The following is a 12,208-nucleotide window of genomic DNA, read 5'->3' as shown; positions in this document are numbered from 1 at the left end:
GTACACCTTCAAGTATTCAGTATCCATTACACACTCCAGTTTTCTCAAAATTAATGTTGAAGAGATATTGATTTTAGTAAGGTAAAACGCCAGTTCCGTTCATGAATTTTTTTTACTTTGATTCCACATAGTTGTTCTCACATTTCACAAGGTGGTCACATCTTTTCAGACAAATCTCAAACACATGAGGAGTTCATAATATGTCAATATCTTTTCTATTCTTTATGTTCCAGTAAATCCAAATGCAGCTATTACACACCCATGCTGGTGCTGCAAAATTTAGCCATACCACAGTTGGTCTGACTTATTTAGTTTAGAGTTTCGTTTGTGCTTATACTTTTCTGTGGACTCCATTACCATCACAATTGTTATCTATTTGACATGCACTGTGGCTTGAGGCTTCCTAAGGACTACCACATGCACTATACTTTCCAGCTAAACATATCTTTACTACTTCTGCATGTTCCCTAATGTCATTTACCCACCTCCCATCATGCACTTTTTATCCCATGGAATCTAGTAAAGTATTTCACTGGTCCACCTACCATCCATTCAACTGGTACCATGTCTCGCCACTACCATTTCATGTTAATTGCAGTTTTATTTAGTCCTTTCATAATTCCCAACATTGCTTTCTACATTGCTCACTGAGTAATCCTCTGTTTTTTTTTTTATTTTCGCATTTGTCCACATCTTACTGGCATAAGTGATAAGTGGGAATAGGCACTGATTTTGAACTTTATTTTTCAGACACAGTGGAAGCTATAATGTAACTTCTAATGTCAAGTAGTATTGAAGAACATGATTGTATTGCCTTGTATGTTAACCGGGGGCCAAGAAACAACAGATAGGCTGCATCCCTGCCGCAGCCGCAGTGGTCCACAACCCCACAACGACTACTGCAGTCCACTTCACCCCTCTACCGTACCACACTGAACCCAGAGTTGGCTCCCAGTGGAACCTACCAGGGAATGCCTTACAACAGATGAGTGTAACCCCTATATTTGCAGGGTAGAGTAGTGGTGGTGTACACGTGTGTGGAGAACTTGTTTACACGGCAATTGCTGACATAGTGTAGCTGAGGCGGAATAAAGGGAACCAGCTTGCATTGGCCATGTAGATGGAAAACCGCCTACAAACTATTCACAGACTGGCTGGCACACTGGACCTTGACACATGTCACTGGGCGGATTTGTGCCAGGGACCAGGCACTCCTTCCCACCCAGAAAGCAGTGCGTTAGACCGCTCAGCCAACCAGGCAGGCGAAGAACATTATACACATTTCTACACAAACTGATAAGAATTATAATTTTTGTTACTTGCATCATTTCGATGACAGAATATGTTTCATTTTGTTATTATGAGCTGTATTTAAATGTTTTCAGCATGTTTTATATTTAATTTGTATTAATTTCAGTAACTGCAACAGTTTACATTTCATTGATAGATATACACATAAATAAAAGTTTCAGTAACTTACGAATAAACTTTTAGGAACAACAAAAATATTTTTAAAATTGATTTACAGAGAAATGTAAAAATTTATGTAAGTTAGTCATGAAAATGGTAGTAATAAGTTTGAAATCGATTTATATGTTAAATGTAAATAAAATATAAATGTATCTTAACTTCTAAAAACCTTTATGTAACTCAGTAGGGTTTTTTTTTTTTTTTTTTTGGAAACTCGTAAATTTTCTTAACTGCAATTTTGGAGTTAAGTCACACAAAAACACCAAAAAAGTTTAGAACTCTTTGTAAATTAATAGTTTTCGTTGTATTTTGTATGTCAACAGATATATGTGTTTCCCTATTACTAAAAGTTTCATAAATAGCTCATGCATTTGTAACTGTTGGGAGTTGTTGTTGCAGTCAATATATGAATTGGAGAACGTGTATTGGTTGGCTGTGTATAACTAAAGTTGTGACGACAGTTATTATTTGTGCATGCTAAGAATAAATGAAAACTTGCAACGAAACAGTATCAGATTGTTATGAAATAAAAATTCAGAACCTGCCAATTCTGCTGCTAAGTTAAATATTAATGATAACTGCATGAAGTGTTTTCTTATTAATCTGTTAGTGTCCTAATTATCAAGGGTATGTTGTGTTGAGTTGGGTTGTGTCGCCCAGAAAATCACCATGTAAATTAATTTTCGATGGAAATATAAAACATCACTGTGCTCTTATGGAATAGTATTATGTTGACAGGTGTAATTTTGAAAACTGTTTTCAGTTTACCAAAACCATTCATAATCTACTCTTTATTTGTATTACTATCTATGCAAATGTTTTCTTCAATAGGCATAAGTACAAAAACTCTTCAATTGGTCTATGGTTAAATAGTTATTTAAAGAACTAAAAGAGTAAAAGCTTACGTTATAGATGCTGAATATAGTGAATATGAACTGCTTTATTCAACAAATATAATAGTTTCTTTAAGACAAAACAGGAGGATCTGTCATTCACAAAATTCTTATAATTTATTTTTAAATGCTTGTAGCTTTCTTTCAGCTGGACTCTGTTTTCTCTACCACACTTAAAAATGTTTATTAACCCTCTGGCAGACTCACCTACTGTTGTCACACGAGCAGGCGTGCAGTTTTAAATTTAGAACATGGTCACTTGCCAGTAAAAACAGAGTTCTCTTAAACAAACTATTATATTTGTTGAATAAAGCAGTTCGTATTCACTATGTTCAGCATCTACAACGTAAGCTTTTATTCTTTTAGTTCTTTAAATAACAATTTAGGCAGTTTTTCTGACATACATTCACTTCCATAACACCTTTCACAGATAATTTCTTTGCGAATTAATTCCGGCAATGGTCAGAGAAATGAAAAAGTAGCCAATGGCCATACACTCGCAATTCTTGAAATAGAGCTTCAGGCATACATTTTAGCTACAATGTCAACTACACCTTTTGTCATGTTGTACTCAATTGTGATTTCAGGTTTGTGTGTTTCTTCATCCACTGCCGCCATGTCATACACAGCAGAGAAGGTATGATAGCACATTTTTTGCAAGGAACATATGAAACTAAGGTCTTTTCCTACTGAAATTGCGCTTCCAATTTCTTCATCTGTTCTTCCTCATTGCACCAATGCAAATGACAGTCTCCTGCAGCTAATGTACAGAAAGGAGGTAGCTTGCTTAGCAACTGCCAGTTGTAAAGTTCCTGTTAGAATTTTTTATAGGCATCACATATATTTTCACTATGTGCTCAGGAGCATTAGATACCAAATATTGTCCTTTGGTTACATGCCACAATAAACCTCCAGATTACTGCAATAAAATGTCTCTGCATCACACAGAGCAAATATTTTTGTCCCATATTTAGCTGGTTTGCCGGAAATGTTGTGAATCCATCAAAAAAATAAAAGATAGAACTTAAAACCTTTAATTCCCCGAGTAGATACTGCACTGCTAAATATATGTGTAACGAAAACAACATTAATTCTTCACTTAATACTTATGCAAACGTCTTAAATTTATATGAAACCCTACATCTAAGGTAAACTTTAAAACGCGTGAAACCTTCAGTAGATAATATGAAATAGGCTCTAATTAACTTCCTTACAGTGTAATATTAACTTAATTGACAGTTATTATAGAACTAACTACTTATCTTCACGAGCACGATATTCAAGTGTAAGAGGTCTGTGCCAGGGCTACGAACCCACTGATTACACTACTTGGCTATCAGCAGCAAAAAGTCAGGATTGTCTTAATATAGGTGTGAACATGCTACTTTCAAGTAATTACACAGTACTACTTCACTTGTAGCAAAATAGGAAAAGCATCTCAATTTCTAAACGCAGCAGTTATAATTAAATTTTCCCTACAAAACACGTAAATCAGTAACTTTACAAATCTTTTAGATACAAACAGTTTCACAATTAATCACTCAGAATGATGACTGCATCTTCTCTATATGTCTTTAGTCGTATTTTAAAATTAATAACCAAACTTTTCAGACATCTAACTGCATTAGAGTGCTTTATTAGAAGACCAGTGATGCTTGTAGGGAATAGATCCCTGAGTTTCCTGTATTTTGAAATAAATTCTTCTCTGTATTGCTGGAACTTGGAACAAGCGAAAACTAAATGACTGCTACCTCTAACGTCTGAGCTATTGCAGTCACAAGTGTCTGAAATTCTTCGTTTTAAATGGTGCAAGTGATCTGGAAAGCTGTGTGGATGTGTCACATTTGAGTAATTGAACAGATATTTCTGCGGTGTATTGACGTGTTATGACATCAAAGAAAGTGAGGTACGTGGCGTTGAACTCAAGCATCAAACTTTTCTTATTTACTTTTCATATCTCCCATTCCCCTTCCCACTGGACATATCATTTTTACTTGACGTAAGTAGTCGGGGAAGGATAAGTGGATATCAAAGTCAGTTCCGGATACAGCATGTTACTTGGTTAACTGGTCTACTGTTTCTCTGTGCGAAATCCCTGCATGAGCATCTGCCCAAAGCAAATTAAAATATTTATTTCTTCGAGAACATTCCGTTACTTCGTGACTATGTCCGTACGAGGTCTACTACTCTTTTTTTCCCCAGACACTACTCTCTATGATGCTGAGGATACGTTTTAAATTTGAAATAATTAAACCTTATCACTGATCTGACAAGGGGAAGGCCTCAGACACGGCCAACGGATTCGGCTCAAATTTGGCAGGTCGCTTGTGTACAACCTAAAACGAAGGAATCTAAGTTATTTTGGGTCAACACCCCCACGTTTTTGAGAAAATCGCCCCTAAAGGTTGTGAAGAGCAATCGACTCAAAAGTGGAGGAATCGATAGATAATTGTAAGTAGAGCATATTTCATCATCGGGTATGGGGTCCGCATACGCAAACGTTTCCAGAAATCGAGGAAAGAAACTTATATAACTGCCGCTTCTGTACCCACATGGTAAACGCTATTCGGCGGCAGCGCTGATAACGCACCGGCGAAGAGACTCGAAGAACCCGGGTTCGAATCTCGAAAGATATGACACAACAAACAATAACTAGTTATTACAGCATAAAAAGACGAGCTAATTACTACGAACTACATACAGTACTCGTCATATGTTACTTACGGAAGGACACTGTACTCATTCACAAAACGTATTTCATTCGGCGCGTTGACGATGGAAAAATCACTACATGTATCCACAAGGTTCGCGGCAACCTAATGACGGAAAACAACTCTTTCCGATTGACTTCTATAAGGCTCGTGCTGGACACCTTCACTCTTCCAGGTTCACAACTATGATATGACGAAGAGGCAACCGGGACAACTTAACTCTCTGCGCGTGCATTCTGTCCCGTGCCTCGCTGTAAACAAGCGTCGCGCGGTTGGCTGTCTGTGATCCCTTGTGAGGAATTCGCAGCACTCTTACTCGGAGTTGTTTTCATGTGACAAGGCTTAAAAGTTTAATACTTTACTAACTCACGGCGTTTGGGAAATTAGTTTGCCTACCTTATTATTATCATTCCTTATTGATTTACTTACCTTATTAACCCTCCTATCCCTATCAATTAAGATACGGAAAAATACAAATGAAAAGAATAACATCCGCTAGGTTTCTTCGAGATTCGAACCCGGGTTCTCCCATTCCGAGCCAGTTACCTTGGCCATTGCGCTATTTTTTTTTAATCTCATTTTGCTCGTTTTCGTTCGTTGTATCTGCTCGGGGCGGACGTCACATGACACCTGTTTCAGCTCGTCGTTGATCAATTAACTCAGTTTTTTTATTACAGAGGGCAGCTAACCTTCTGACCGAACACGCTGGGTTATCGTGCCGGCATTAGCAAAAGCGTTTTGCATGTCGGTACAGAAACGGCAGTTGTAAAAGTTTCTTACCCCCATTTCTGGAAAAGTATGCGTTTTCGGACCCCATACCTGATGATGAAAAATGCCCTACTTACAATTATCTATCGATCCCGCCAATTTTGAGCTGATTGCTCGTCATAACCCTTAGGGATGATTTTCTCAAAAACGAGTGGGTGTTGACCCAAAATATCTTAGATTCCTTCGTTTTAGGTTGTACACAAGCGACCTACCAAATTTGAGCCGAATCCGTTGGCCGTGTCTGAGGCCTTCCCCTTGTGAGTTAAAGTGTACTTCCTGCCTTTCATGATTGTGACTGCTTCCGCAGTGCTAGAAGAAGTTGATAATAGCATAAATGAAAATGGTATATTAGTTTATAGAAAAACAGAGCTCTAGTGGAGCCCGAAATTACGGTTGTTGTAATGATTGTTAAGCATTCCAGCAGTTTGTGGATGAGATATCCGTAGCTGAAATCTTTTGAACCTCAGATCTGTTGGTTCTGAAGGTACCTCATTAAATCATTGAACAGCACAGCCCATCTGGTAGTAATAGTAAAATGTTTTCGATTATGCTTTTTGAAAGAGAGGATATTATTGGCCACGCTGCAGCGATACAGTGGGTACGAACCATACAACTGTTGTCGGTTCGTTCTTTTGTGTGCGGATCACGCAAAATCATTCGTAAAAAACGAAAATAAAATAAAAAAGAAATGCTTTGGCACTGCAGAGAGGGAGCCAATGGGTCTTGCGATCATAAATCAAGCGGTTCCATGTATTTTACAAATGTTTGCCGCGGTACATTAATACGGGTGTTTACAGAGCGTCCAAAGCAAATGTTTATACTCCTCTCCTGGAAAAAAATCGTAAATCGTTTTATCCAGCGTATTTGGCCTGTCCCGCAATGAAATAAAACGTTATCGTTTAATCCGCCAATGTGTTTCTGTTTGTGATGCGGCGAGCTGTAACCAGAGTTAATACATCACGGCCTGGACGTTCATATATTACCCGCAGGCAAGAAAAGTCTCATTTTGCGCAAACGATTTAGTGGGGTGATGCGCTTAACCCCGTCGCGTTTGACATAGACATCAGCAAAAGAGTCTACACTGTTCAAGATTTATGTAAGGAAAGATGATAAAAAATGCGTGGAAATGAAAATATTTAGTGTAATGGCTCACATATCAACTTTTAAGGCTTGCAAAGGAGTAGATTTCAAACAAGATTTAAGCCGTCCACTCCGATTAATATAAATTATAAAATTAGATAGGAATCAGTGTTTTTCATAACTGACGGTATGTTTCAGTAAACCGTGCTCCCCGTTTTTATAATGAACGAAAAAACACCGTCTGTTAAGAATGTACCGTAAAATTATTACTGACCATCTGCATCCTACTGCACTAAATTGAAAGATAATGTGCAAGTCAGGTCGGAACCGGTGATACATAATGTCGATGGACGGTGTCTTTCGTTCATTAGGAACCATTTTCATGATTTTGTGTAAAACACGATTGTTTGGTCACGAACCGGCTTTTGCCTTCTTGGGCTATCGTCAGTCGTTATCACACTGTAAACAAAGGAGAGTGTTTCCTAGTAAATACTGTTGTCACGTTGTGTTATGCACTGACTGAAAAGTCAGTTAATGTTAATAAAACTACTTTTACTGCTTCCTGTTAATAACAATGAGTTTTTGTGTCGACGTCTTCTTTAGAGCATTTATGATGTTGCTGAAACTGAACCTATGAAGGTACGATTTCATTTTAGTGTCGAAAGTGTCCAGGATGCAAGTATCGGTCATGCTTTTTATGTACAGAATCGAGAACTTCATGGAATAAGAGGAAGAATGAATGATATACTCCTCCGACTGGAAAAAAAAGCGGACCAGTGGCAGATGCATATGACGTCCACGCCAGAAGTGAACAATAATAGCGCACGTGGAAAGAGATATTTCTTACAGAGTGAGCAGACGTGAGTTTAAATTTTGAAGAGCAGTAAAAATTTTTAGAAGTATACTCGTACAAACCTTTAAGAAGTCCCGCGCTAAGTTTAAAATATCATTTTCAAGCCGTCCGTAAATCAATTCGCTTTTAATGTCAAGAATTTCATGAACATCTCCGTAAAGTATTAGAATGAGGTAGTATCGTAGCTTACTCTAAACCTAAATGATTCATACAGTATCTGCTTCGTCCTAACAGTGATTGGTTACATAGATATTTGTCCACAGGGTGAAAATTATTTAATCCTGCAGACTCTAGGACGTAGCACAGGACACCGAAACAATTTTCTCTAGTGTCATATTTCCTGTGAGGATTTTTTAAACTGGTAGAGGGAGTTTTCTCTTGGTGAAAGTTAAATAAACCAACGAACTCGAGGACGTCACGTGGGATGTTGGAAACACTTTTTCTGGTGTGTTTTACCATGCGGCTACATTTTACGTGAACATCAAATCTTACAGTAGACAAAAACTACCACAAACAACTTTTCATTCCATATTACGAAGAGACAACAACATTAATACAACACAGTTATGCAGAACTCTTGCTAATCCTTCCATTCCTTGCACATATGGGTGCCAGATTAGAATAAGTGTCGGATTATTGAGATTGCTTTAAATTTAATGTAGCGATTACACTTCATCAAATCCAGAGATACATTCATTTCCATAGAAACCCTAGTGCTTGACTGCGTACATGTATAGTAGTATCACTCACTATGATACAGATTTTGAATTGTTGCAATGATGGTACACGACGGCAGAATGCTTTGTCACACAACAGCTTTACAAGCATAACAACGGTACTGCATATTTCTGATTGTTTCACAGTGTACTCTGCAGCACCAGTACTTGCAGTGTGAGATATCTACATGTTCTCTTCCATGTCCTCATATTCATGGCTTTCTTCCTAACTTCCCTGTACGCTTTTGATTACCTCTTCGTCCTTTAAAGTGTGGTCATAAACAATTGCTCGTTCCAACACTGTAGTCCGCAACAATGGCTTTCTGTGAAGAACCTCAGTTCAACAAACCTCTTATTTCGAGTTTCTGCTTGAGGTCAATCATAACGGTTTCCTTTTAAAAGTCACGGTACTGAACCGTACAGGAAGCCACAATTTAAAATATTTATATCATTGTTTAACATTTTAGTTAAATAACAACAGTGTTGTATACGGGAATTCATTATTGTGTGCGCCATTTCATCTTCAGTACTAGAGGCTGGATGTGGGTCAGATTACTGGGAGATATGACTAGTGAGAGCCGGATAAGCGGGAGTTTAGTGTACTTCACTTCCAGTAGAGATTCAAAAATTCCTACGTTGAGGAAAAGGTTACACCGGCGGATCATGTTCTGTCTAACAGAGTCAAAAACTCTAGGAGTGCCCTTAATTCTCCTCCTGCTGCTTCTGTCTAGGCAAGCATATTCTCTTCTGATTAAACAAGGGATTTTTAAACAATGTTTCACACCTCTTCCCACACAAAGAAGTTTCAGAGGGTTCTAGACAGGAGATCGAGTAAGCCATATTACAGGACCACCTCTGCCAATCCACTTTTCCGGAAAGTGTCGGATCAAGAATCGACACGCAGGAGGACTGAAATGTTCCGGCGCCCCGTCATGGTGGAACCACATGCACTGTCTTGTAGCGAGTGACACGGCATGCAGCGATTCTGGCAATGCTCTGGTGAGGAAATTGCAATAATGCCTGCCATTTAATGACCTAGGTAGGATATGTGGCCCAATTAAACAATAACCAGCAACACCTGCCCAAATATTCGCGTAGAGCCGCACTTGATGAGGGCATGTAACCATGGCACGTGGTTAAACTCTGTCACAACATGCGAATTGTGGGTATTGAAGACCCAATCACGCCCGAAAGTTGCTTCATCTGTAAACAGTACGCAAGATAGAAACGTAAGATACATCTGACACTGTTACACGTACCATTACAAAAGCTATGCTCTGAGTGCATAGTCATCTGGTTCCAGGCTGTGCACACGCTCTAAATGAAATGGATGTAATCACTGCTCACGGAGGACGTGTCTTACGTTCGTCTGATTCGGCCTCATGTTATGCGCAATTACATGAGTGCTGATGGAGGTGACTTACTTCACATACTGCAGGACAGCTTCCTGAAATTGCAGAGTTCGTACTTTGTAACTTCGTCGCTGTCCAGATGATCCACTAATTGACCCGCCAGCATGCAGACGCTGATACACAGTAGTAAACGTCGAATGATGTGGGGTCCGGCGATTGGGATATTATAGTTGATAAACCCGGTGTGCCCCTCCTCCTTTGCGATTCGCCATGTGGTGAGCACCAGTCGTATTAGTGTACTCACTCCAGGTGAATCGCTCCATTAGTAAAGAATTACTGTGCTGGGTAAAGATGTACAACTAAATTTCAATGCGAAACAGCTATTAAAGCTGAAGATCGGAACAACAGTCACCGTTACAGCAACGAAACAGTCATTACAACTGAAGAGCGAATACACCCTCTGCCGGATTAAATTAGGTTCATAGGAAGTTATGATATTAGAGAAAAATATTTGATTCGGTGTCCCGTGCATCTTACCAAAGATAGACGGTTTAAATAATTTTCAGCTTTGTCTGAAATGCACAATTTTATCTATTTAAATTTATCCATACACTAAGAATACTGGTTTTCTTTATATAAGAATTCGTGCATTATAGAATTTGCATCACGGTAGTCCGCCCGGTGTGGCCGTGCGGTTAAAGGCGCTTTAGTCTGGAACCGCGTGACCGCTACGGTCGCAGGTTCGAATCCTGCCTCGGGCATGGATGTGTGTGATGTTCTTAGGTTAGTTAGGTTTAATTAGTTCTAAGTTCTAGGCGACTAATGACCTCAGAAGTTAAGTCGCATAGTGCTCAGAGCCATTTGAACCATTTTTGCCATCACGGTATTTTTAATTAGAATTTATGGTTTCATTCAGTTTTATAATTATTGTTCATCACACTCCAAAGTGTTATGAAGTTACAGTTAAAAGTTAACTCACGTGAAACTGTAAGGCACCTGGTGATGAAAGTATGCTGTAGAAACGCGTCGTGACATTAAATATTGGTAAATGAAAGTGACTAAAGCTGACAATATATTTCATAAATAATTAATTTTAACCATAAATTCTTTTGGAGTGTGATGAAGAATAATTATAATACTGAATGAAACCATAAATACTAATTAAAAATACCGTGATACAACTACCATAACGTAAATATGCTTTTACAAAGGAAATTGGTGTTCGTAGTGTATGGAAACCATGATGCAACTACCATAATTTAATACGCTTGTACAAAGGAAATCGGTATTCTTAGTGTATGGACTATCTCCGTAATGGAAATAAATTTTATTTTAGCAATTAAGAATCTTTGGAATGTAAATAGTTATATGTGAATGTGTGAAGTGATAATGTTGTTTTTGTTCTTATGTTCTCTGTGCCAGACGTGGAGGTATTCAGGGAAAGTGTAAGTAAAACTTTTACTGAGATTATTTTACTATATCAGACACCTAATGGTGCACACTAAAATAAATCGATGTTTCTGATGATGCCAGCTTGCTGCCGAAACACGCCATACTAATAAGTATCGATAAACAAAAGTGGCTGAAGTTGAAAAATTATTTCATAAATTTAAATTATAGTTTATTTACAATCACTGCCAAACGCTGGACATAGTGGAAGAACAGGAAGAAAAAACAAGAAACGCTTCTAACTAATGATTTAAGCATTAGTGGTATACAGGTTTTCTTAGTTGCTCAAAGGCAATGTTTTACTCACAGATTTACAGACAGAAAGCCATTACGAGGCGAAACTTCCCCAGACAAATGTGATTTTGAGAACACTTTGTTACGTAGAGGCAATGGCCTTGCCGCAGTGGATACACCGGTTCCCATCGGATCACTGAAGTTAAGCGCTGTCGGGCGTGGGTGGCACTTGGATGGGTGACCATCTGGGCCGCCGTGCGCTGTTGTCATTTTTCGCGGTGCACTCAGCCTCGTGATGCCTATTGAGGAGCTACTCGACCGAATAGTAGCGGCTCCGGTCAAAGAAAACCATCGTAACGACCGGGAGAGCGGTGTGTTGACCACACGCCCCTCCTGCCCGCATCCTCAGCAGAGGATGACACGGAGGTCGGATGGTTCCGATGGCCACTTGTGGCCTGATGACGGAGTGTCACGTAGAACAGGTTGGCTTTTAATCTACATCTACATTTATACTCCGCAAGCCACCCAACGGTGTGTGGCGGAGGGCACTTTACGTGCCACTGTCATTACCTCCCTTTCCTGTTCCAGTCGCGTATGGTTCGCGGGAAGAACGACTGTCTGAAAGCCTCCGTGCGCGCTCTAATCTCTCTAATTTTACATTCGTGATCTCCTCGGGAGGTAT

The 12,208-nt window shown here is 39.0% G+C and overlaps 1 pseudogene; it reads left to right on the top strand.

The window, feature by feature from the left end:
* Positions 1-11,677: 11,677 nt before the first annotated feature.
* Positions 11,678-11,795, top strand: LOC126092989 (5S ribosomal RNA; annotated as a pseudogene).
* Positions 11,796-12,208: the final 413 nt, after the last annotated feature.

The sequence above is a fragment of the Schistocerca cancellata genome, chromosome 7 (genome assembly GCF_023864275.1).
Source record: "Schistocerca cancellata isolate TAMUIC-IGC-003103 chromosome 7, iqSchCanc2.1, whole genome shotgun sequence".
In the NCBI taxonomy this organism is placed as follows: domain Eukaryota; kingdom Metazoa; phylum Arthropoda; class Insecta; order Orthoptera; family Acrididae; genus Schistocerca; species Schistocerca cancellata.
This window is presented reverse-complemented; position numbering and strand designations above follow the sequence as displayed.